At 44.2% G+C, this 20831-nt stretch overlaps 1 protein-coding gene across 1 annotated transcript in view; it reads left to right on the top strand.

The window, feature by feature from the left end:
* The first annotated feature begins 5707 nt into the window (after positions 1–5707).
* Positions 5708–20831, top strand: part of NEDD9 (neural precursor cell expressed, developmentally down-regulated 9) — a 174615-nt gene continuing 159491 nt past the window's right edge. The window contains exon 1 of the mRNA XM_012753563.3: positions 5708–6140. The gene's annotated coding sequence lies outside the window, so the exon portion shown is untranslated. The remainder of the gene's footprint in view (positions 6141–20831) is intronic.

The raw sequence follows: 20831 nt of genomic DNA, 5'->3' as shown, positions 1-20831 counted from the left end.
CTTCCACCATATGTGGAAGCAGCCCAGACCCACAACAGATGCCGATGCTGGAGCCATGCTTCTTGTACAGCATGGAGGACTTCTTGTACAGCTGCAGGACCCTGAGCCAAATGAACCTCTTTTCTTTATAAATTAGCAACTCCCAGGTATTCCTTTATAGCAACACAAACAGATCAACACAAATAGAGAGTGCAGGAAGAGAAGGCTTGCACCTGGTCTAAATGGGATGAGCCCTCCCAGAGAGAGCAGAAAATTGGAAGTGTATGAGATCCAGTGGTGAAACACAGGTGTCAGTGAGTGGAGGAGGTGGGCTGGACCAGGAAGGAGGGAACCAAGGTGGAGTGGTGTCCTCCAGAGAAACAGAAGAGGAGAGGAATCAAGTGATCAAGGAGAGGAATCATTGAATCAAGGAATCAATTGATTGGGAGAGGAAAGAAGTGATCAACCACTTTTAAGGCAGCAGAGAGAAAGACCTTGTGGGGTCTATTGGTTTGTCATCTAGCTCGCCAAGGTGACCTTAGCGAGGACAATTCCAGTGGAGAGCTGGGGGAGCAAACCAGATGTCGGGGTGGAAGGAATTTGGAGGAAGGAGGACGTGGAAGGTGTGGATGTGGAGGTACAGAGCTTGGACTACTCCTTCAGGACAATGGAACATGAAGGAAAGAAGAGAGGGAAGCAAAGTAGGAAGGGAAGGAGGAATCAAGTGGCTTCCATGAAAATGGGGACACAGCTTTTGTTAGATGATAGGAAAGTTTGTGGTGAAAACAGAGGGGGGGGTAAGTTGGATTTCCATTTTAAGTTTCTATTGTCTTGGAGAATATATAAAAACTATAAAAGGCCGGGCGTGGTGGCTCACGCCTGTAATCCTAGCACTCTGGGAGGCCGAGGCGGGCGGATTGCTCGAGGTCAGGAGTTTGAAACCAGCCTGAGCAAGAGCAAGACCTTGTCTCTACTATAAATAAAAAAGAAATTAATTGGCCAACTAATATACATAGAAAAAATTAGCCGGGCATAGTGGTGCATGCCTGTAGTCCCAGCTACTAGGGAGGCTGAGGCAGGAGGATCACTTGAGCCCAGGAGTTTGAGGTTGCTGTGAGCTAGGCTGGCGCCACGGCACTCACTCTAGCCTGGCAACAAAGTGAGACTCTGTCTCAAAAAAAAAAAAAAAAAAAAAACTATAAGGAATAAACAGTGCTAGGGTTTTAAGTACTGGGGATCATTTAAAAAATATTTCTCAATTTATAAAGTAGTAATGGCTCAATACAGAATTTGTAATGGAGGCTGCAGTGAGAGTTGGAAGGAGGGAAACGTTCAAGGAAGGGGAGGGGTAAAGAATCAGTCGTTGTAGAGAAAAGAGTGGATGTAAGTGACCATGGCACTTGGTGGTCCCTCCTTGTGACAGGGGCCATCAATGGGGGGTGGGGCAAACATATGTAACCGGGTAGAGGAGTGATTTGAGTTGATGTGTTAGTTAGGTAAGTGTGTAGGCAAAAAGGAAAATCTAGGAAGTCACTTTAACAAATGACTCATGGACCTTTGGTATCTGATCTGCAAATCTCTACTTGGAAGTAAACCAGCTGGACGTAAATCCACATTTTTGCATGTTTACCAATCAAGAGGACAAAAGTCAGAGACACTGAGGACTCTAATCTCTTCAACCATGTAAAGCAGGGATGCAGTTTTGTTTTTTATATTCTCGTGAATAAGATGTTGTTTTCAAGTTGCTATTTCATGTGAAACCAGAACGGCAGTTTACACAGTTCCCTCAGAAACCGAGCGTAATACAGTGCAGTGGTTTCAGGCTCATGTTCTGTTTGTGTGCCCAAGCACGCTCCAGGGCAGGGCGCGGAGCGTGCGCACATGTGCACAGTCGCAACTTGACAGTGGTTCCATATATTTATGTCAACGCCTAGAAAATGTCTTAGTAGAACTTACCCTAAACAGATAGCAGAGGTTCCCTGTGAGGAAAGCAGGAGAGGGAACTAAAATTAGGGCTGATGGTCAAAGCCGCGTTAGCTTTACCTAAAATGTTTCAGTTTTGTATAAGATAAATGGATTATTTATAGATTTTAAAAATTGTAGGAAAATTAACACTAACAAGATTTTCCCAATTATTTCCTGGGAAGTCAAAGAGGGTTCTCATCCAGCGAAAGGGCAGGTGAACAGGATGGAAGTAGAGAAATTAGTGCTTTAGATTCCTGAATGCAGTAAATGTTTCCAGTAAATCAGAATCTTGTAAATTTGCCATCAGTTCTCTCTTAAGAAGCATTCAGTCTTTTCTTCCTTTTGCTCTTCAAGGTGCCGTTGTTCCTTCAAACAGCTGTTGTTCTGTGAGCTAGAAGAATGGTTTCACCTTTGCAAAATGTCATCTGTCTCCTGCTAACATGCATAAAGAATGATAGCCATTGCCACCATCATTAATCAGGTGGTAATGCTTGTGGCTCTAATCCAAAGGACTGAAGAATGAGCAAGAATGAGGAATGGCAGGGAAGGAATAGTGACATTCTGCAGAGACCACGAGAAACACTAAGGGAGCTCACATCAGGAGTCCTAACCCTGGGCATGGGGCAAGGGCGAGGCTCAGAGTTTCTGGAGAGAGACCAGTCTGGGAAGGATTCCATGGAAGACCTGACAGACAGTCAGAGGGAGATGATTAGAAAGATTCCTAACCAGCAAAAGGGCCTCAGTGGAGGTACCGGGGGAGAATTTGCTAGTAAACAAGTTGGCCTTTGATGAGTTTTTCCAATGAATCTGGGTAGCTCTGGAAGATGAGACACAGGGCATTGATCTTCCGCCCAGGGCTGGAAACGGGCAAGGTGAACTACTCAGAAGAACAAGAGCAAGGAAATGAGCATCATACGTGTTGCTGAAGTAGCTGGTCACGGGGCTCCAGCAGTGCGGGAGGGCTGGAGAGCCCAGGCGTGGCTGATGGACTGGGAGGACAGAGGCAAAAGACAAAGATGTCCTGTTATGAGAGGGAGAAAAGGAAGTCTGTAAGCATCAAGAGAGCAGCAGAAGAAGGTAGATAAGGCTCATTCTTCATGCCTAGTAGACTGCAATATCTCCTAGGGAAGAAACTGTTGTCATCCCTTTTTGACTTATCATAGTTCATGTCCAATAAATGCTTTTAAAGTCACGAGTGAGCTAATGAACAGAAACTGTTATCTCCCTAAGTTGTCTCCTAAGCTACAAGTTTCTTGAAGGTGGGCCTGTGTCCTTTGGACACATGTATCAAGGATGCCCAGGAAAGCTCAGGGGAGTTTGCAGACATGCAATTGTTATTAAGTGGGAAAAAAATGAACTGAATCTTTCTGAGCTCTGATTTCCTCATTTAAAAATGAAAACTACAAGATTGGCTCCCATTCTTAAGTAGGGATGAGGCATCTGTTATAATTCTAGACAACTTTTCTTTTAAATTTTGCCACTTCAACTCTTGAACATTTTCATTTAAATTCCTCTGTGGGCAGCTGATTCCCCATGGCTAATACCGTATTCCATCGTGGAGGGAAATGAGTCAGGCAAAAGGAATCGTAAATACACACACGCACGCACACACGTACACACTCCTTGCTGATAGATTTTTCAACCCTTGAGTCTTCTCAAATTCTCCTCACTTCTCGCCCTGCCCTCATCCTCCACTCCATATGACAGTTGCTGCTTGGACCCAACATCCATGACAAATTCAAAACAGTTGCCTGGGGTTTGGCTACTGCTTAACAGGTAGTTATAAAGCATTTTGTGGTGCTAACCAAGATTCCAGCTAACTGAGATGGCATGAAGAAGCTAATTAAAGCAGTCAAGAAGACTGTTTAAATGAAGATGAAAATGGAAACGCTGTCTTCATAGGATAGAGCGATTAGAAATTACAGCTGTTTGTTTTTTGTCACCACCATCTGGGGTTTGTCGAAATTTTGACACACAGCATAACCTGCCACTAATCAAAAAGGAAAAAAAAAAAAAAAGAAAACAAACCAAAAAAGAAGAAGAAGAAAAAATATTCATAAGACCATAAGTATGAAAACAGACACAGAAAACCAGCATCTCTACAAATGGGAAAAATATTTAACTTGTTTTTCTAAAATAAGTCTGATCTGTTTTAGGACAAAGTCACCACTCCTTAGTTTGCCTTGAAAAACAAGCTCTCTCCATCCTGAAACACTCAACGGCAGGAGGTCCAGGCAGCTAGAAGTGGGAAAAGATGCCATAAGATATGGAGAAAAGAACAGAGTTAAGGACAATCAAGTGTCAAACTCAAGTACTTTATATAAAAGGAGCCCAGGCTTAGCTTTTTTGTATATCTAGAGTGTCATTGACATAGAGACAACTTGGAGGCATTAACATTTTATATTCATACTATAAAATTATAAATTATTTTTTCTGAAATTTGTACACTCAAATTTATACTGCTTAAATGCCTAATGAAAATAATCTCTTACCTAATATTGTATAATGGGAAATGCACAGAGGGACATTTTGATAAAATATGTACTATTTGAACTTCCCCTCTACGTCCATCAATTTACCATGAATTCTCTGCCTTATAAAATAAAACTTGGGAGTTGAATAATTCTACCTCAAATCTGGAAGCATTCCTGATACATAGCATATACTCAAGAATGATTTTGAAAGGAGAGGGAAAGGAAAAGAGAAAGAAAAATAGCAGAGTACCTGGATGAATATTGCTAACTACATTTATGGATGCAATATGCATATGATGAGTAATAGAGATGTTCTTGTTATTGATGTATTTATGAGACCCAAGTATACAAAATATTGAGCTGAGTGTCTATTTCTTTGTTTGTTTGTATGGCATCTTTTTATGGCCAGAATATTCTGGAGCAAGATTCAGACCAGCATGAATGACATGGATCTAAATTTCGGAGAAGTCTTTAATTTCAGAAAATTAAAACAAAACGACAACGACGAAACAGAATTCACAAGAGTGCAACATACAACAGGAGCGGAGTGTGCTTAGGTGGGACCAAGGGCAGCCCTGGGCCCGTCTTGGTGATGGACAGGCAGGAGCCAGAGCAGGAACACCAGGCACTCCTGGGTCATTTGGGGGAATACCCGTTGTTCGAACCCTCTCTTCCTCCCAACCCCTTGTGTCCCCAAGTCATTTCCTAGACACCAGTGAGGAGTAGGAAATAAGGAAGAGCAGGAAAGAAGCAAAGTCTGCCGCTGATAATAATACAGACTTGACGCGAATCATAATAGCAAGCACTAATATCAGTTTGTTTTATTCATGCCAGGCCCTCTTTGAGTGCTTTCCAGATGCTAACTCTATGTTTTTTTTTTTTCCATTTTACAGATGAGGAAGCTGAGGCACAAAAAGGCCAAAAGTGTATGAGGAGTAGAGTCACATTCAAATCCGGGCGGCCAGTCTAGAAGCCTGTGCACAGAATGAAGAAGACAAAGGGTTTGGGGCGAGGCAGCTTCCAAATTTCCTTCCACACACACGGATCTTGGCTTGCACACCACACCGTACGTAGGAAATTCTTCATTTGAGTCCCTGTCCCCCAGCAAGGTACATGTTATGATGTCTAAGCTCAATAAACACTTCCAGTATGAAAGACTGTTCTGTGTCAATCCATAGCGGAAGCTTTGAGAACATATTAAGTCCGCAAAACCGTAAAATCCCAATTTGGTTGGTTTTGAAATAGCCAAACTTTCACCTCAATGCAGCCTAAAATCTGCTTATGCCACCTAGAAATGTACATTCTAACCGAACTTCACTGCCATGCTCATTTAAAGATCATCCATCCTTCTAAACTTAGCAAATGGGCCAGATTAGAACTGGGTTTCTTCCCCCACCTTAACCTACAGAGTGCCCTCAGCGTATCGGAAGGTCTGACAGAGAAAAAGCGAACAGGCTCAGAGAGGAAACGAACCGAGACAACATCACTTCGCAGCAACCGGAAGGAAGCGCACACACGCGCGCCGCTCACATTCTCCGTGTGGGCTGCTCAGCAGGGAAATGCTCACAGCTGTCTTCAGCAGCTAGTCTGGTTGCTGCGGCGAGAGAGAAGCGTGGTCATGCAACAGGACTAGCTGTCACCTCCCGCTGCCTGCCCAGAGAGAGGGCAGGCCCAGGGCGGCAGGGCCGTGCGATGACCCTCCAACAGTGGCTCTGCCCTTGGGTGAGTGCTCAGCCACTTTGCTGTGGCCTGCGGGCGGGGAGGGGGGCGTTGGGGCGGATCCACTCAGCTTCTTACTTCCTGAGATGGTGTCAGACATCTGGTGGTGCTCCCCCCATTGTGAGCACCCCTTAACTGGGGCTGGGAACAGTTCGACATGCCCTAAAAGATGAATGAGTAGATGAATAAGATGAATAAGGATGACCTGGAGACTCCGGTTTAATGCAATGTAAAACCAACGTGATTTCTACCTTTTAGATCATCCGAGGTAGGTGCTTCCTGGTGTGTAAGTACACGGCTCCTCCCTCTTCTGGTTGCCCTCAGAACTTACCTGTGCGGGAACTAAGCGTTTACTTTTCTTAAATTATTCCAGTCCTCTAACACGTGGGCATCTGTCACTTATGCTGTGCGGTGGATTAGAATCAGAGACACCGTTTACAGCCTCTCTGGGAATGGCTCCTAGGGAGCAAGAAATGGAGACTGAGAACTGGGCTCTGCGTGTGTGTCCCAGCTCTGTAGAGTCATTAACATCATCTCTACGGGGCTGGGGACAAGTTACAGTACACTGGGTTCTACCTGTCCCAGAGGGCCACTCTGACAGTGCCATCCTTACTGTCTTCTACATTTATTTATTCATTTAGCTCATTCATTCATTCACTCATTCAATTGCCTTTCTTCCACAAAGGATTTGAGGCCACCTTTTCATCTTGCTTAAAGTACTTCAAAGTAAAGAACGTGTAAGGGGGGAAGTCGTTCCAAGCTATGTGGAAATCAGCCACCAGTCTCTTCCCTCTGCTAGTGATGAGGATGACAGTGGGTGCTCTAGACTTCTAAACTCCTGCCTGGGGAGCCCCTCCCCACCCCAGAAGCTTGTGTCCCACCCAGAACCCAGTGTGAATAGCAATTGTCCAAGACAGAATTCTGGGACCAGCCCAAAATTGGTTTTCTTTCTTGTTTCTGTTTTTCTTGAAGCTTGGCTATCTTCAAGGACATTCCTATTACAGGAATGAAGAAAGGATAGAGTTGGTGGAAAGGGAAGGATATGAAATCGGTGTTGAGTTAGAGCTCCACCGTTAATGAGGTAATTTATTTAACAGCTATTTGGAGGCAGCCACTGTGTAAGTCAAAACTTACACAAGAGGGAGCAAAACTGACATTGCCCTGCTTCCAAAAAGCTTACCGTTCAGTCCAGGGGAGAGGCAGACATTAATTAATAATTACACAAATGTGATGGGGGCCAGAACATACTGCAAGGAGTATACTCCCATACTCATCTTGGAGTCACAGGGTTCCATAAGGAAGACGAAGATGAGAACTGGAAAAGCTGTAGGGGTTCTCCAGGCCAAGAGCTGGCTAGCGCTCCAGGCAGAGGTCGCAGTTTGTGCAAAGCCCTGCAGTGGAAGACTGCAGAATAGTCTGGCTAAATTAAGGCCAGGGTGGCCAGAGGGCAGAGGAGCGTGGCTGAAGATGAGCCTGGAGAAGTGAACTGTGCAGCTGCAATGAAGACACTGTTTATTCTACAAGCACTAGAGAAGCTGGGTGTGTTATGATCTGATCCATATTTTTAAGAAATCCCTTTTTCCGTGGTATGGAGAATGGATCAGAAGGGACCACGTCTATGTACAGGAGACTAGTTAGAAGGCTGACATCGTCAGCCAAACAAGCATATCTATGGGAGTGGAGACAGAGTGGTGGCAGAAGTGGACAGAGTGAAGAGCCATCTAGGAAAGTCAACAGGACTTGGTCAGGATAGGAGCGAGGCAGGGGTGTCACAGGCCATCCCAGGTCTCCTGGTCTGGGTGGCGCTGTCTGCTGGTCACAGACTGGAAAACCTGATGGAAAGCTAGGTCCAGGCTGAGTTCTGTTCTGGAACTGCTGGTCTTGGAGGGCCTTGCAGATGTCCAAGGACGAATGTCAGCCAGGCAGATGACATGTTGGTCTAGAGCTCACAGCAGAGGTCTGGGGATGGTGATTGAAGCCATCAGTGTGGATGATTCATCCTTAAGAGAGAGTATCTGATGAGAGAAAGGGAGGCGGCTTAGGCTTGAACCTCAAGAAATGCTAACATTTAAATAGAGGCAGAGGAGAATGAACTCTCCGAGAACAGGGTAGCTCCTCAAAAAGTTAAACAGAATTACCATATGACTCAGCAATTTCACTCCTAGTAATACTCAAAAGAACTGAAAACAGGGACTCAAGTAAGTACATACACACTCATTTTCATAGCAGCACTATTCACAATAGCCAAAAAGTAGAAATAGCTTGAACGTCCACAAACAGATGAATGGATAAATTGTGGAATATTCATACAATGGAATATTATTCACCCATAATAAGCAATATAGTACCTGACATATGCTACCTGAATAAGTCTCAAAAACATGAAGCTGAGTGAAAGACGCCAGACCGCAGGATCATATGCTTACATTTATATGAAATGTCCTGAAGAGGCAGATTGGTAGAGACAGAGTGCAGATTGGTGGTTACCAGGGACTTGGGCGCAGGGAAAATGGACAGCGGTGGGTGTGGGCTTTGCTTTTGGAGTGATAAACATGTTTCAGAACTAGATAGAGGTGGTGTCTGGGCAATATTACAAATATATTGAATGCCACTGAATTATTCTCTTTAAAATAGTTAATTTATGGCCAGGTGCGGTGGCTCACGCCTGTAATCCTAGCACTCTGGGAGGCCGAGGCAGGCGGATTGCTCGAGGTCAGGAATTCGAAACCAGCCTGAGCAAGAGCGAGACCCCATCTCTACTATAAATAGAAAGAACTTAAGTGGCCAACTAATATATATAGAAAAAATTACCTGGGCATAGTGGTGCATGCCTGTAGTCCCAGCTACTCGGGAGGCTGAGGCAGCAGGATTGCTTGAGCCCAGGAGTTTGAGGTTGCTGTGAGCTAGGCTGACGCCACAGCACTCACTCTAGCCTGGGCAACAGAGTGAGACTCTGTCTCAAAAAAAAAAAAAATAGTTAATTTATGTTGTGTGAATGAACTCTTCATTTGGCTGTAAATAATGCAGCTCCCTTAGTCCTGAGTGGAATAACTCACGTGGGATTAAATTTAAGTTGCCATAGTGGTAGTGTCCTGTCCACTCCCCCATTCCCTGTCAACGTTTCCTGGGATCATTCCTTCAACTATATACCCTCAAACCCTGCGTCCGAGTCCACTTCTGGGGAAACCCAAGCCAAGACCACGTGCTCTGCAGTGCTGCAGGTACTCAAATAGTGTAGTCCTTTGTCCTCCAGTGACCAAGTCCGTTTGACCTTAGACATCTGCATTTTGATATCCCTCATATCCATTCAAAGGCTGTCGTGGGGGAGGGTCCTCGTCATCCCCTTCTGAGGTCCAGCTTGGAGAAAGGACCCAGCACTAGATTACAGAGAGCTCCTTAGATCTGAGGTGTCTCCACACAAAATTCTACAGTGCAAAGACGGATCCTACTGCAAATGACCTTCACCTTCCCCTGCTGGTGTCTCCCCCACAAGTCATTTGATCCACATTTCCAAGTGTGGGACACAAGTGGGTAACTGTATACAGTACAAGATGCACAGGTAGGCCACTCACTCACATCTGATTCTGGCCTGACCAAAACCTCCTCCAACCCCTGGCTCCTTGCCTTTCCAACACAGAGAAAGTAGACCCGGGGCCAGGAGCAGGCCATGGTGGCTAGCAAAAATTTAATAGCATAGTTTTGTTTTCTTGTATTTTTTTTATTATTACCTTATATTAGCCACAATGGCATTGGTTTTTTATTAGCAGGAGTGTTATAAAAGTTTCTTTTAAAATATAAATATCTTTTAGTTTAAAAAAAAAACAGTGAATTTAAAGAAAAACTCATTACTAGCAGTACCGGCAGCACACCTGACATGGCAAACACTGGGAGGTGGGGCTTTTCCGAGAGAGGACTGGCCACAGCTCCCCAGGGCCACAGTCCCTCAAGTTCACAGTCACAGCTTGTTCTGCCCAGTGCCTGCCAAGCATGTGCCACCGGGCCAGGACGAGCGTGGATGTCCTTGGAGAGAGGTGTCCAAGCCGTTCTTGTTTGCTGCAGGCTTTTTTGGTCATTAAAATAAGCAACTCTGGCCAGGTGAGGTGGCTCACACCTGTAATCCTAGCACTCAGGGAGGCCAAGGCGGGTGAATTGTTCAAGGTCAGGAGTTTGAAACCAGCCTGAGCAAGAGCAAGACACCATCTCTACTATAAATAGAAAGAAATTGATTGGCCAACTAATATATATAGAAAAAATTAGCCACGCATGGTGGCACATGCCTGTAGTCCCAGCTACTAGGGAGGCTGAGGCAGAAGGATTGCTTGAGCCCAGGAGTTTGAGGTTGCTGTGAGCTAGGCTGACACCACAGCACTCACTCTAGCCTGGGCAACAAAGTGAGACTCTGTCTCAAAAAAAAAAAAAAAAAAAAAGCAACTCTTCTGTGCTCACAATGGCTCCCAAATATCCCGGTGGTGACACAGGGTAGCAAAGACTACTCCAAGCAGACACACCTCAAGCTCCAGCCTGTGGCAGCTCTGCCCTAAGTAAGAATCTGTGGGGGTCCGACATAAGTCAGCAATGGCCAACCGAGGTGGCAGGTGGGTAACTCAGCAATAGCCAACTGAGGTGACAAGTGGAGGTGTCCATCCATCCACGCTCTTCTTCTTCACTTTTGCTTAGGATTCGCAGCTCTGGTTAGCGGAGCTCTGGAATTTGCTTAACAGGTCAACGAATGAGAAGTTGCCCTTCCCCCAACTCTCTCTACTCTCTAAGGAAAGTGATAAATGAAGGTTAATAATCCAGGCAAATTTAGCTTGAGAAAAATTTTTAAATATTGTGACATAGTCTGTACAACAAAAAATATATATCATATTCCTAATAATAGGGATACCAAAACAAACGTATACCTGCTGCCCACCTTCCCAACCCTAGAAGCCTGCTGTGTGCCCCTGACCAGTAGTATCCATTTCCCCAGTGCCTCCTGTCAAGGACACTGCTGTCCTCAAATGTCATTAATCATTCCTTTACTCTTTAGATTGGCCTCATATATCTGTGTCTACATACACACATATGTATATGTATATATGCACTTTATATACAGTTTATTTGTGCCTGTTTGGGAAGTGTAAATAAATCCAATCGCTCGCGCGCATTCTTCTAAGACTTGCTCTTAGGCTCAACATTGTGTTTCTGAGGGTCATCCACGTTGGTGCCAAGAAGTGTCAGTGGTTCATTTTCACAGCTGTATTATAGTATCCTCTCACATGAACAGATGAGACTCTATTTATCGTTTCTGTCGACAGTGCTAAGTAATTGCCAAAGATGAAAGTTCAGAGTTAGGATCTAAGGAAGGTATGATGTCCCCCCAATCTCTCCCTCTCTCATGCACAAAATACTAGCAGCAAGGGAGTGAAGCTCTGCTTCAGGTTAGAAAGAGGTTCTACCTGGAAGGGTAAGAGGTCAGTGAGTTTGAGACGCGAGCCCCAGAAGGAAGGAGACACCAAGCATCAAAGAGGAAAGAGGTCTTACCTGGGAGGAGAATGAAGGGATAAAATGACTGCCTGAGACACAAATGACTCCCTAAGATAAAACAGAAAAAAAAAGAAATTTCCCGGACAGACAATTGTGCCTAGGCCAGCCCATGCTGCTTGTGGGCAAATGAAGGCTTCACTCTCTCTGTCCACTTCCCCTCCACACAAACCCGTGGGGACAGGAGCTGTACGAATATTTCATTTTCAGAAGCATCCTCCCCCAGAGCAGCAGAGGGGGCTCGGGAAGTGCTCACTTTGCTCCATCCCGAAGAGAATCAGATTTGGTACTGTGCTCACCTATAAGCTTCCCATTGATGTATCTTTGATGTTCACCCTTTCCTTACAGTATATGGGACCATTTAGCCACCACACAGTCATCAAATGGTGGCGTCCATGAACCTTCAGTAACCTTTTGGCTCGTTTCCATGACTCTGAAATCCCCCACCCACAGCTTCACTTGCCAAGAGTGGAAATAGTTAGAGGAAGTGAGACTGCCGGTGGCCCAGCATCTCCGGGGAAGTGCTTTCCCCTCACAGCGCAGCCGTAAGCCAGGGCCCACGCCACCCCACCAGGACACGGCTCCAGCAAGCAGCCTTCCCTCCCTCAGCACCTGCTTCTCGTGTGCATGCTTTGGGTCACAGCACAGACGAGATATCAAGGAGGTGATGCTCTCTTCCCCGCCCCTAGAGTGTGGAAGTTGAAGTCAAGAGCTCACTTTAGGGATTGTGCCACTGGTTTGGCTTTGGTAGCTGTGGGGCCTCAGCGGGTAGGAACTGTTCCTGGTAAATGACATATATTGATTGATTCATTGAGAGAGTAAATGAGTAAGTGACACTGTATTAGTCAGGGTTCTCCAGATGAGCAGAACCAATAGAGTGCGCATGTGTGTGTGTGCGTGTGTGTGTGTGTGTGTGTGTGTGTGTGTGTGTGTGTAGTGTGTACATACAGACAGGGGGGTTTATTTTGTGGAATTGACTCACACAGTTATGGAGACTGGCAAGTCCAAAATCCACAAGGCAGGATGGCAGGCTGGAAGGCTGGAGACCCAGGAAAGAGTTGATGCTGCAGTTCAAGTCCAAAGGCAGTCCACTGGCAGAACTCCTCCTTGCTCAGGGGAGGTCAGTCTTTTTTCTGATATAAGGTCTTCCTATGATTGGATGAGGCCCATCCACATTCCGGAGGGTCATTTGCTTTATTCAAAGTCTACCAATGTAAATGTTAATCTCATCTTTAAAAATAAAAGATAGCTTCGCAGCAATATCCAGAAGAATGTTTGACCAAACCATCTGGGTACCTCGGCCTAGCCAAGTTGATACATAAAATTAACCATCATGGAGATTGTATCTCATTTCAGAGAATAATTTAGTAGCTATTTATTCAACATTTGTTAAGGGCCCATTATGGCCCAGGCACCAGGCTAGATGCTGGGGGCTCAGCAGTAAAGCCAGGTCCCCCCTTAGGGAGCTCAGAGATCGGGCGGGCAGTGGGGAAGTTATTAGAAACATTTGCAGGTGCCGTGTCTTCAAGAAGCACTACAAGCACAACTCAAACCAAATCTGATTCCCCCCCTACTAATATGGTATTGGGACACAGTAAAGGAAAGAACAGAGGGCGTGACTTCATGGACTTTATCATCTACCAGAGACCAGATCTAAATTACATGATGATGATACACACATTCTAACAACTATGTACAATGTGCTCTCCATTATACAGCTTTCAAAATCACATAGAATTCAGTTTTAAAGGGCATCGAGGATTAATATATTGCATAAAATTACATTTAAAATAAAATGGCCAGGGTCCTTTATACATAATCATTTCATTTTTTTCATGTTTTTTTATTTTTATGACAAATGACTTCAAAGAACCACTTAATGAAAACATTATGATTTGACTTAGAACTGCTTAATGATGCTTAATGATGTCCGTTTCTTTGTTTGCTTTAAGTTGTTTACTTTATTGTCCTCTTTCTTCATTGTGTTTTGGGATTTTTTGTCTGAAGTAAGAACAAGTGTTGGAAATAAAGGCATTGGTTCATGTGGTTTATAACTGAGAAGCCATTTTCTTAAAATGAATCTGAGTATCTATGCTGGCCTGCTGTTAAGTGACATACATGCCATAGGCATAGGAGTTTCACATTCTCAATTTATATCCTAAAAGAACATCATTCTTTTGCTAGAATGTTTGTGTGTCACAGGCGAGGAGTCATGATCCAAAGTTTTGGGTAAGGGCGGGAGAGGACACAGGCATGAGCACTACGCACTGGCGTACTTCGCAGAATTTTCCTAAAGAAAGCATCAACACTATTTATCACCTGTTACCTCCGATGTACAGCTCTTGAGAGTCTTCCATCTGAGTTGGAGAAAGTGTGTATGTTTGTAAAACAAAAATCACATTTAAAAAGTAGCTTAAAAAATTGCTTAGTGAAAGAAGCCAATCTGAAAAGGCTACATACTGTCTAATGCTAATTACGTGACATTCTGGAAAAGGCCAAACTGTAGAGAGAGTAAAGAGATCAGTGGTTGCCAGGGGTTAGGGGGCGGAGGGATGAACAGGCGGAGCTCAGGGGATTTTTAGAGCCGTGAAACCTCCCTGCTGGCTACCACGGTTTCACTATACATTTGTCCGGACACAGAGTGTCCAGCCCTGAGAGTGAACCCTCGTGTGAACTACGGACATTGGGTGATGATGATGTGTCATGTGAGTACATTGGTTGTAACAAACGTGTTGTCTGGTGGGGGCTGCTGACAGTGGGGGAGGCTGTCGTGGGTGGGAGTGAAAGGTGTATGGGAAATCTCTGTATCTTCTATTTAATTTTGCTGTGCCCCTAAAACTGTTCTAAAAAATAGTCATACTGTTTTTTAAGGCACTAGATGGCCTCTTTAATGTTCTTCTAAAAGGCCAAGAACATGCCCAAGTTGGGGGATTTGCACTTACGGCCCCTCTGCCTGGAAGGATCTTCTGGGAGATGCTCCCTGTCCCATTGGGCTCCGGGCCACAGGGCACCATCTGGCGTCACTCCCTCCCCAGGCTGCACTTACCTCCACCCCATGCGGTGCACACTACGCATTTGCTGACGTTCTGGTTCCTCCCTGGCTGTCGGCTCCTCCGGGGGTGGGTGCAGGACTTTGTTTTGTCCCCTGCCGTATGTCTGGCACGTGCTGAACAAACACCTGCTGCACGAATACGACAGAAGCACTGAGCGAGTGTTAGAGACGACGCCTACAGGCAGGGAAGGGGGCTCTAAGCGGACAAGCCTGCTCTGGGGTGAAGCTGGAGACGCCTTTGTAGAACAGGAAGAGTACAGGAAAGCATGGGGAGGTGGTGAGGGGAAGAAAAGGTGGCTTGAGTAGAGCAGCGTGCACTTGGGGGGCTGGTGAGGGGATCCCTTGGACTAGCATGCAGGTCACAGGAGGGCAGGGGTGGACGCTGCCCCTCCTGCACATCCCCAGGGTGGCGGGCGTGGGGACGGCTGCCGGGGGAAGCAGGCCTGGCAGGTGCATGGCAGGCGCAAAGCCCACCCCCTCCAGCCGTGCGTGCTGCAGGCAAAGACAAACTTTTCCGCAGGAAAGCAAATTTGGATCCGCTCCAGTATTTGAATAACAGCCTGATTGAAAAGCAGAGTTCTACTCAACATAGCAGAGCAAAGAGTATTTTTGGCCTCAGCGTTTTTCAAAGAAAATGTTACTAGCTGCTTGCTTCAGCTGTAGGAAAACTTTAGTAATGCTTCTGTGCAGTGTCTTTCTCTAAGCAGGGCTGGGATTCAGGGAGTGCCTTCTGGGTTCCTGCAAGGAGGATTTAGCAGAGAAATGCATCTATTTTGTCATCCTTAAACAAAATGCTGCATAGGGAAAAATTTCTGCATATAAAGTTAACATCCTCAACAACAGTATTCCCTGAATACCCAGTTAGGGAAGTATTGGCCTCGTCTATGTCATATTTTCTATCTGCTGAATAATTTCTTTCTCAATGGCATAGAAGAGCTACTTGGCCCAACACAGCCTATTTGAGTTCAACCTGGCATGGGTTTTTTATTTTGAGGCTATGTGAAATGCAGTTGTGCATGATACTGAAAACATGAACACAATCCAAAAGTCCATCAATAGGGTCCTTATTACAATTTGGCAATCCGTGCTTTAGAATGCTATGCTACTGTTAAAAAAAGAATGAAGGGAATTTATACATAAAGATAGGAAAAGATGTGAGCCAAATTCAAAGCAACAACTATAAGAGAACATATGGTATAAGTCTTTTTTAATTTCATTTCTTTAGAGACAAAGTCTTACTCTGTCACTCAGCCTGGAGTGCAATGGTGCAATCATAGCTCACTGCAGCCCAGCCTTGAACTCCTGGGCTCAAGTGATCCTCCAGCCTGAGCCTCCTGAGTAGCTGGGATTATGATCACAAGCCAACATGCCCGGCTCCATTTTTAATAAAGATATTATTTGTGTCTATTCCCTTGTAAAACAAAAGTCTAGCAAAATATAGACACCAAGAAATATTTTTAAATGTTTGGGGGTTGAGATTAATACGAACTCACTTTGTACTGTAGACATTGTCAATCTTTGGCTATTTAAAAATGAGTTTATATTGCTTTTGTATTAATAATTAAAAACTGGCTCAGATGTCTTTTAATACTGTATGGGTATTTGTATGTGTGGTACATAGGAGCAGTGGTTGGGGAAATGAGAACTTCCTAGTAAAATTTAATATTAGGAATGTGTTTTTGAAATAGTCTTAGCTTAAAAATAATAATAATTCTCCCTTCATCAGGCTTACTTTTGATTGTTTTTTGTTTTGGCTTGTTTTCTCATTTTGTGCATTTGGTAATAAATATTTGTCAAAAGTAAATAGCAGAGTGAGACCCCGTCTCTACTAAAACTAGAAAAATAAAATTAGCCGGGCGTGGTGGTACGCGCCTGCAGTCCCAGAAACACAGGAGGCTGAGGCAGGAGGATCTCTTGAGCCCAGGAGTTTGAGGTTGCTGTGAGCTGTGATGACAACACTGCACTGTAGCCCAGGAGACATAGTGAGATTCTGTCGCAAAAAAAAAAAAAAAAAAAAAAGTAAATAGCAAAGTAAATAAAAGCTTTCTTGACAATGTGAGAGACGGCCATGGCCATACTCTCTAAAGAGATCCTTTCTCTCCAGCTTGAGAACGGGCAATTATCAAGCAACATGAATTGGAGCAGTGATCTCCAGAGTTCAGGAAATGAGCCAATCCAAGAGGGCTGGAGTAACTGGCGGAGGGCTTCAGAGGGCAGCTCTGCAGCCGGCTGCGTGGGTTCAAATCCCAACCCCACCCTCTGCCACCCACCCGCCCGCCATGTGTTCTTGGGCAAGTTACTTTACTTTTCTGTTTCTCATCTGCACAAAGGAGGTAAGAAGAGTACTAACTTGCTGGGTGGTTTTGAAGGTTTTATGAGTCAATAGATGGTTTGGGGTAATACATGAGTCAATCAATATACACAAAGCACCTAAAGCAATATCTGACACATGACGTGCTTGATACATATTAGCTAGTAGGAGGAAGAGGGGAAAGAAGATATCATAACAGAGAAGGGCCCCAAAGAATGAGTAGAGTTTGAAAGAAAAGACCATTCCGGAAGATAAAAGCATGGCAAAAAAAATAAATAAATAAATAAAACCCAAAGCCTTCTTAGGATGAGTGAGGAAATCTAGTTAAATTCAGTCCAACCTCTGCAAGGAAAGCCAAAATGGCATTTCATTACTCGACGATGAGCAGATACATACAAGTATGAAAATGAAATATAAGGAGGATTTTTTAAAGTTAGTCTTCCTTTATTGTCATGTAAACCAACTTGTATATTAGCCATTGAGTCCCTACAGTGTCCTGGGCACTGACCAGGAACAAGACATGGGGGTGTTCCCCCACAGCATGGAACTGTCTCAAGTGGGCTAACGTTGGAAAACTATCGAATCATTTATTTCATTGCGTGTTAATTTATAACGTATCCAAGCATTGTGGTAGTCACCTCCACGTGACTCACTAAGGAATAGAAGAAAGATCATTGTGTGACCCTTAAAACATGGAAACCTCTTGGTTTTTCCATGCTAATGAGGGACCACAAGAATAAATATAGTTGATAGATTCAATTGTGTTTCTTTTATCTGTAAATTCAACAAATCCTCATTATTTTGCCTTTTTAAGCCTTTTCTCCATCTGTTTGGAGTTCTGGTCATCATCAATGCCCATCTCTTCTCAACTTGCAAGTGGCCCTCAGGGTCCAAGGGCAAGGGAAGACGTGCTGAATGGCAGGCTGTCCATGGTACGTTCCAAGCAAACCCTCAGTAATTCAGTTGTATGACTTTGGCAATGACCATACCAGCCTCATCCATGAAAATAAATGCAAATAGGTCCCTGAGACTCTGAGGCTTTTGATTTTTATCCCTGACCATGCTGAAGAGTCCTTAGGAAAGCCAAGGTCCAGTGTTGTGAATTCCTGAGAGTTCATACAGGAAGGGCAGAGTGCCATAAGTCTGCAGGATGTATCTGCCAGGGGTGCCGTGTAGAAGGTACTAAAACAGCTAGTAGCTGAGTTTAAGAAATTATAGTAATTAGTTGGTCCGATGGGGAATCATTCACTCCTAGAACCACATTCCAAGGATGGAGCTGGGGAGTTTGGTTTCCTAGGCAGAGATCAAAATCAGACAGGGACCATTACAAAAATTTCCACTGAAAAATAATTTCCTTGTAATAGAAATTGAGAGACTTGCAAGTTGCAGCTTACTCTAAACCTAATGACAGTCTGTAACATTTGCAAAGAAAGCACAGGACTTTGGAATGATGGTGAGGGGAGTGGGGACTCCTAGCAGATGGATCTGAATCCAGCAGGCATGGTGGGTCCCGTAGAAGGATGACCCATTTTAGAGTGAACTGCACTGGGAGAGGAGTCAAATTTCCTTCCTCCAAGATTCTTACCAACAGCAAAGATTGATAAAACACATTTCTGCCGCCGTGTTTTTCAAAAGTTCAACCATATAATAACTTTAACAGGCACATCATACTATGCTGCTTACATTTCAAACATTTCCTTGATGTAAGATGAGCACAATAGAGAGGAATGTTGTTCTTATCCAGCCACTGGTAAGGTTTTGTCTTCCTGAAGCCCAGAAACTAAATCACTGGCTACCTCAGAGGCTCTGCCCTAAATCTTAGTTGATGCCTACTGACCTTTTGGACCACTGCGTGTGATTTTAACCAGACAAACCCAGGAGGAGGGATTAAGAATGTAAAATGAAGAAAGTTAGTATTTTGATCAATCCTGCAGTGAGTTTATTGTAAGGCCCTTTCCACTGATAATTGAGCTTTATAAGGCCCCCCTCTTGAAGTAACCCTCCTTTCTTAATGTTCACTGCAGTGAAAATAAGGCTTTTATATGTTTGATTTGTCTCTTCAATCTTGATGCTGGAGAACATCATTGGATTGAAATTGTCACAGCCAACATTTAGATATTTTATAGTTCACGCTGCACATTGACCTACATCATCTTATTTGATGTTCCAGTGCTCTGGGGAGTATTTATTATATCTCCCATTAGACAGATAAAGACACAGAGGAGACTGCAGTGAGGTAGATGAGGTGACTTAGGTAAAGTTGGGCAACTGATCAGATGACTGACACACCTGGGACTGAAACCCAAGTCTCCTAAGTCACGGGCTGAGAGTTCATCCAACGATGAGACGACTCTTTGCTGTGCACCCTTACAGCATGCATGGCTTAGAGCGCAGACATTGGTTTTTGTCAGACAAAAATGCATTTTAAGCACTTTTAAAGTGCTGACCACCAAAGACTATCCCATGGAAAATCAACTGTATGGATGAAGTGACCCTTCTTTCAAGTACCTAATATTCATGGGCTCCTTCTGGCTTTACTTCATTAAAGTGTGCTTGCAGGCAAGGATTTGGTCTCATCGATTTCAGTTAATATAACTCCAAGCCACTACTCTTCTGCTGTTTATATTTAATGCTATATTTCTTACTATGAATAAGCTTTGCTTCTCAAGAGGATTTTGAGGAGTAGATGGAGAAAATGAGGTTTTTAATTGGAGCTATCTTTCTTTAGCCACTTCCCCCGAATTCTACCATGTAGATGTACGGGGCTTTTGCCAACTCATCTCTGACTCAGACACCCTGATGTACCAAGTAAGCTAGGACTTATCACAGACAAGCAGTCAGCAGGAAGAGCTGCTTTTCTTTGAAAGTAGCATAAGAATAGGTCTTAGAACCCTGGGATCATTCAGTTTCCTCAGTGGGAAGAAAGGGGATGTTTCTGCATGAACTAGAAGACTTGATTATTGTGGATAATGTTACTAAAACATTCATGCACACGTTTTTGAAATACCCTCCCTTCCTCGTATATCATTTAACTTTTCCTGGAAGAACAGACAGTGGAAATGTTCACCATATTCATGCATTAAAAATTCACATGTTAAGAACCTATCAAAATTTTTTTAAAGGCTTGAAAGGTAGGATGATGATTTCAGCAAACACAACGTTTACGTATTCTGTTGTGAAACGATGTGTTCCCATTTGGGAGTTAAGCGGCAGAAAATATAGTCACCATAATGAGAGAGGCTCCCCCAAATCTACCCACCCTCCTCCTATTTCTGCCCCCGAACACCCAGGCTGCTGCACGGACGTCACCACTCTCCCCACCAGGCCAGCCCCTCCCAGCTGGAGACGAGGAGGCCAGCGTGGGGGTGAGGAAGGGTGACAGGGAGTGCAGAGGCTCCCTTGAGCTTATAAAGAAAAATATCATAATAAATATTATTGTAAAATACCAAAAAGTAATAGGATGTGTTCCATACCATTCTTCTCCCGCTTCCTCAAAGCTATTTCAACTTTCAGGGACATTAGTGGGACTGTGAGAAATATATGATAGACTTTCTGGCTAGTAGGCAGGAGGGACAGGAAGTGTATAGTGATATAATAATAGGGTAAGTGTGCTTTATTGAGCACTTAGTATCTTCTCAGTAAACACATATCCTTTGATTCACAACCACCCAATGAGAGGGGTAGGCCCCCATAGAAGTTAGAAGCAAAGGCTGTGGAGTCAGCCTGCCTGGGTTCAAATCCTGGTTGTGTCATGTAACTGCTGCATGGCCCTGGGACAGTTACTTAACATCTCCATGAATCAGAA

The sequence above is a fragment of the Microcebus murinus genome, chromosome 15 (assembly GCF_040939455.1).
Source record: "Microcebus murinus isolate Inina chromosome 15, M.murinus_Inina_mat1.0, whole genome shotgun sequence".
Classification (NCBI taxonomy): domain Eukaryota; kingdom Metazoa; phylum Chordata; class Mammalia; order Primates; family Cheirogaleidae; genus Microcebus; species Microcebus murinus.
This window is presented reverse-complemented; position numbering and strand designations above follow the sequence as displayed.